Source organism: Sorex araneus, chromosome 5 (genome assembly GCF_027595985.1).
Source record: "Sorex araneus isolate mSorAra2 chromosome 5, mSorAra2.pri, whole genome shotgun sequence".
NCBI classification, from domain to species: domain Eukaryota; kingdom Metazoa; phylum Chordata; class Mammalia; order Eulipotyphla; family Soricidae; genus Sorex; species Sorex araneus.
In genome coordinates, this window is record NC_073306.1 from 143,540,799 (window position 1) to 143,546,798 (window position 6,000).

Genomic DNA, 6,000 nt, shown 5'->3' on the forward strand with positions numbered 1-6,000 from the left:
CCTCACAAGGTTCACCTCAGAAAGCTCACACTCCGAATGTCTCACTTGTTCATTACTGTGCTCTACAGCACATTTATGATATGTGTATTTTTAACAGATGCCATGCAGTTCCAATGCCCACACTGTTGCACAGCTTGCCATCTATCCCGGGAAGCACCTGCTCACTCCTCTTTCTCAGATTGCTGCTATACAGGTCCACATGCTCTGCCAACTTTCTTGACTCAGCACCAGTTTCTTTCACTTCTTTTTTTTTTTTTTTTTTTTTTTGCTTTTTGGGTCACACCCAGCGATGCTCAGGGGTTACTCCTGGCTCTGCACTCAGGAATTACTCCTGGCGGTGCTTGGGGGACCATATGGGATGCTGGGATTTGAACCTGGGTCGGCCGCGTGCAAGGCGAACGCCCTACCCGCTGTGCTATCGCTCCGGCCCCTCTTTCACTTCTTAATTCTTCACTTCACAATTTTTTAGTTTCCTTTTGGTGTTCTGCTTTGCTTTTGGAGTTCTGTGTTACTCCAGAGATACTGCCCATTGGGTCTGTTCTCTCCCGCACCCCATTGGCAGTGCTGGTGTGACCAGTCAGTCAGGTCTACTTGTGTGTAGGCTCCAAATCCTCCTCACCTCTTTCCAGAGGCCTGTCAGCAAACCTATCATCCTCCATTCTTAATTCTCACCAACTTTCTGGTTCTATTTTGAACTCTCGATTCTATTCAGAAAGACCATGTTGGCTACACATGCATGATTTTCTGTAGAGAACTGTCTGGTCAGAGTTTCAGTTTTTCTGTGGCACAAATTTTCTGGCAAGTGTTCTCTCCTTGTCTATTTCTCTTTTTCTCACCATCCTAGTCACTGTGTCATGCTGGTTAGTAGCTTTCCAGGCTTGTCACACTTTGTAGGGACATTAGCTTGCCTAGAATAAGTCCAGGCCTGAAGCACCTGGAGTCAGTGCCTGGCACAGGCTGAGGGTGGGCTCTGTTCACTGTGGGACCTGGAGACCTACCTGTGCCACTCAAATTATTCGGCCTGGTGCCACTGTGCGTGCCATGGGTGTGAGCATACATAAGAGCAGTGTGCTTGTGTGTGAGCACAATCATGAAAATGAAAGAGCACGTGTATGAGTATGAGCGCATGTATGAGCAGTGAACTTGGTTGAGCACACATGTGAATAGTATGTCTCATGTGAACACATGTGAGCACATGGTGATTACCGTATGTGAACATGTGTGTGCATATGAATGACACCAGATATGGAGAACTTGGGTGTGTGCCCAGAGTGTATAGACTAGGGAGACATTTGCTGTCCCCTCCTAGGCTCTGGGAGTCAGTCACCTGCTGCTCTGTCCCCACCCATCACAGGAAAGCCCCCTGCGCCCCTAGCCCCAGCAGAGAACTGCCCTGGATTGGGGTCTGGGTGGGGTGCTAAGAAGGCGGGTTCTGTGAGGCCTGCTGTGGGCAGGGGGAGCCAGCAGAGGGAAGCCCAGGGACATAGTGGGAGACCCTCAGGAGCAGGCCTGCCACCTGGGAGGGGCTGACTGGATGCCCCAGTAATGCCCAGCAGGACAGATGGACAGAAGCGCAGATGGGCCACCAAGGGGCAGCCCTGGGCAGCCGGCTTTCAGGCACCCTGTACTGGCCATTCGGGCTCTTTTCAACACATCAAGCTCTGGGCCCGCGGCTGCTGCAGGCCACAGTGACCCTGTCCAGGACACAGTCCAGCTCGCACCAGCCTCCCTGGGTCTCCTGCAGCACCCCCACCGGCTGAGGGGCCAGGACAGAGGCTGGGGACTGAGGAGTGAGAGCCCCTCCCGCCCCGTCAGCATTGTTAATTAAGATGGTCTCCATTTAGGGCTAATTAACAATTAGCATAAACATAATTAGCCAGTGCTGACATTTAACTCGTTACATTGTTTAAATAATTTTCGGAAATTGCCGGGAGCAGCATTCTGTCAGCTTGCAATAATGGTGCCACTTTGTCATGTAAATTAAATGACATTTGTGTGGCTTCTGTCCGGGCTCTGTGGGAGGCCGCAGTCCACTTGGCACATCCTGGCTGGCTGCCCTCTGCCCCTCCCTGAACGGGCCTGTGTCCTGAGGGGACTCACAGCCCACCACGCTGGTTCCATCTGGGAGACCCTGGAAGGTTGTGGGGGACATCTGTGTTCTGGAAGGTTGTGGGGGGACACCCTGGCACAGCCCCAGCCTCTCAGCAAGTTTCAGGGCCAGCAGAGTCCAGGCCAGGGCGCCAGATCTGGTCCCCAAATCGTGGAATTGCTCTGAGGTGCGCCCCCTTCTCTGTGGGCCGTGGGGAGAAGAGTGCTCAAGGCTTGGCTTCCTCCTGGTCACAAGAGCCCCTTCTGCTGGGGAAGGCCTGGCGTCAGCCCGGGGCTGTCACACTCAGAGCCTGGGGGGATTTTTCTCGCCTCCCCCGCGCCCCTGCCCTGTCCTCTGTCCAGTCCCCTGCCCCCATCCTCCTGATGCTGCCCTGAGTCCCTGTGCTTTACTGTGGGAGCAACTGAGGGTGAGCATCGTTACTGGCCCATCTTGACTGTTATTTCTGTCCCCCGACGTCTGCACTCTGCCTCCCATGTGCCCTCTCAGAAGAGCTGCTGGGGAGCGAGGTGGGGGCAGGGTCTGCACGCGGGTTTCCACACTGCTGGGCGCCAGGGCTCTCTCTCTTCACTCTTTAGTCATTTGTTTATTCATTCTCACATGTGTTCATGCGCGCGTTCACATCTACCCCACATACTCCTTCATTTCTCACTTATGTGCTCATGTGCTCTTTATTCGCTCACTCACTCATGCACTATTCCCTTCAATTCTCCTTCCTTTCTTCCTTCCTTCCTTCCTTCCTTCCTTCCTTCCTTCCTTCCTTCCTTCCTTCCTCCCTCCCTCCCTCCCTCCCTCCCTTCCTTCCTTCCTTCCTTCCTTCCTTCCTTCCTTCCTTCCTTCCTTCCTTCCTTCCTTCCTTCCTTCCTTCCTTCCTTCGTCCCTCCCTCCCTTCTTCCCTCCCTCCCTCCCTCCCTTCCTTCCTTCCTTCCTTCCTTCCTTCCTTCCTTCCTTCCTTCCTTCCTTCCTTCCTTCCTTCCTTCCTTCCTTCCCTCCTTCCCTCCTTCCTTCCCTCCCTCCCTCCCTCCCTCCCTCCTTCCTTCCTTCCTTCCTTCCTTCCTTCCTTCCTTCCTTCCTTCCTTCCTTCCTTCCTTCCTTCCTTCCCTCCTTTTTCTTTCCTTCCTTCCCTCCTTCTTCCCTCCTTCCTTCCTTCCTTCCTTCCTTCCTCCTTCCTTCCTTCCTTCCTTCCTTCCTTCCTTCCTTCCTTCCTTCCTTCCCTCCCTCCTTCCTTCCCTCCCTCCTTTCCTCTTTCTTTCCTTCCTTCCTTCCTTCCTTCCTTCCTTCCTTCCTTCCTTCCTTCCTTCCTTCCTTCCTTCCATCCTTCCTTCCTTCCTTCCTTCTGATGTAGGCAGGTAGATAGGAGAAGGCCCTTGGCAATGAAAATTGAGATTTAGCAGAGTCTCTGGGAAGGAGACTCTTAAGATGTGCAGATTCAAGAAAACAAAAGACCGGGAAGAAACCATCAGCAGACCCTGAGGATAATGGACCCCTCCCCAGGAGGTTCCCCAAAGAAGGCCATCACCACTCCCAACCTCCCTGGTAACCTTAGCAACGGACTTTTACCTGGGAAGAAGCCCCCACATGGGGGCAGGTTGGAGAAACCCTATAAAGGCCACCTTGAACAAAGGAAGGGCGCGCATATGCTGCCTGAGCCCATGTGCTGCTTGTGCCATGTGGCCGAGCACATGTGTCGCCCGCATCTCCCCCTTGAGATGTGTACTTTCATGCTTTCGTGTCCAGTGCTAGGATGTGTGTAGAGCTCTCTCCACCCTTGGAGAAGCCCGCGTTCTCTCTTGAGCGCGTTATTCTTACTATTCTCTGTCCCACTTATCCCTTCCTCCCTCCCTCAGAAACCTCTGAATAAAATCTATTTACTTCACTGCTTGTCTACTCCTGAAATTCTTTTCCGCGAGCGAGACAAGAACCCAGTAACCCTGGGTCCCGGGTGGTAGAGGCGGCTGGAGAGAAAGTGACCGTCTTTCTCCTCCCCGCTTCACGAAAGTCACCCGTGGGGCCCACCGACATCATTTTGGCGAGCCAGCCAGGAGTAGCAGTGAAGAAATCCACGAAGAAGGAGGTAATCTGTGGAAAATCTTCTGTGGAGGTATGCTCCCTTGGAAATCTCTAGGGGGGATAAGGGAGGAATGTGATAACCTCTGTGTGAATGTGTGTGTGCATGAGCACCCTGATAGGTCCTCCTATCAGGCGTGATTTTGTGGCTCCACGACCTGGCACTCTTAAAGTCCCTCTAAGTCACGGAGCTCGAGTGGGCTGCCTGCGATTCCACGGAGAACGTACGGTCAAGGGTGGCACTGGCATAGCTGCCGGTCGCAAGTCACAATGCTGAACCACTAAGGCTAAGTTCTCCACCGGCCAGGCAAGCATCTGAGTGGTCTCTGCAAAGAGGCACCCCTCTTTTGTCTGTCTCGAGTCACTGTTCACTATGGGAGGAATGGGAGGGAAGCCCACTAGTGAGAATAATCCGGGAAACTAAAGTGAATCAACATCCAGGTAGAACATCCTTTCCCCACCCAGTTGCTGTCCGATTAAAGGATTAGCTAGAGGTCGATTGTAATGCTAATGAAGGCAGCCAGCATGTTTAGCTCTAGGTAAAGTGAGACTGAAGAAAAAAAAAGGTAAAAGCAGGGAAGATGTAGCAAGCTAAGAAAGGCAGAACTTCTTTCAAGGAGCAGGGCTTCTTTAAGACCACAGCATTACCTTCGGCTCGGGCACACAGCTGTGGGTCTGCCCGGTGCCAGGGACACCCAGGGACGCCTGCGGTGGAAGCAGAGGCTATTGGTGGAGACGTCCAGATCCAAGAACCCTCTGAGAAAAGGCCTATATAGGAGGGGTTAGAGTCCCCTCAGGAGAGGCCAAAGTAAAGGCCAATGTAGGAGGCGTTAGAGTCCCCTCGGGAGAGGCCAAAAGAAGGCCAATGTAGGGGGTTAGAGTCCCCTTGGCAGACGCCAAAGGAGAGGCTGAAGCGAAGCCCTGGAAAGTAGTTTTTGCTCAAGAACCATCCTGTCTTAGTTTTTTTCTCTTCCCTAGGTTGTTTCTGGTACTCAAAAGAACATGGGCAACTCAACTTCAATACCTAAAAAAATTCCCCTCTGGGTTGCTTGTTAAATTAAAACATTTGGAAGAGCCTCCAGCTAGATAGTTATAAGGAATATCTTGTTGACCTCTGTAACACCATGTGACCTGAGTATAAGCTAGAGCACTGGGAAAGATGGCCAGTGAATGGCAGTTTGCATTACCAGACCATTTTGCAGTCAGATCTTTTGCAGGTAACGAAAGAAGTAGGATTATCAAAGCAGAGAAGGATTTAATATCAAGAACGAAGAAGTGTGTCACTAAGGTGGTTTATCCCCACATTTGATAAGAAGATACTAGCTCCCTGCCTCAGAAGTAATCTTGACCTTAAAATGGTAACATCTGACAACCTTAGGTTTCAACAACTTTGTCATAGTTTGTTTTGCCGGCTTATACCAACAAAAGCGCTTTCTTGACCCATTTTTAACAAGCAGGAAACTGGCTGGTCAGGCAGAGAAACGGGGAGCAATGTTCCCAATCGGCCGACAGGGCTTAACTTTGCCCTGGGGACTTCTCCTTCCTTTCTCAGTCTGTCAGTTCTCTCCCTGCCATTTTTTTGAAGGGTCAGGTTGATCGATCAAATGTATACATGTGCACATGTAGTGGTGTTTTTGTTAGTAAGTTCATTGTCTGTCTGTCTGTCTGTCTGTCTTGTCTGTCTCTATGTGGAACACTTGAACTTGAGTGTTGGAGTCAGAGTGAAAATCAGCAGTAAAAATTAGACCAGGGAAAGCAGGATCACTACAAGAGATCAAAGTGTATGTAGTCAAGCAATTTAAAGGGTTGAGGTGTTTTTTGGAACT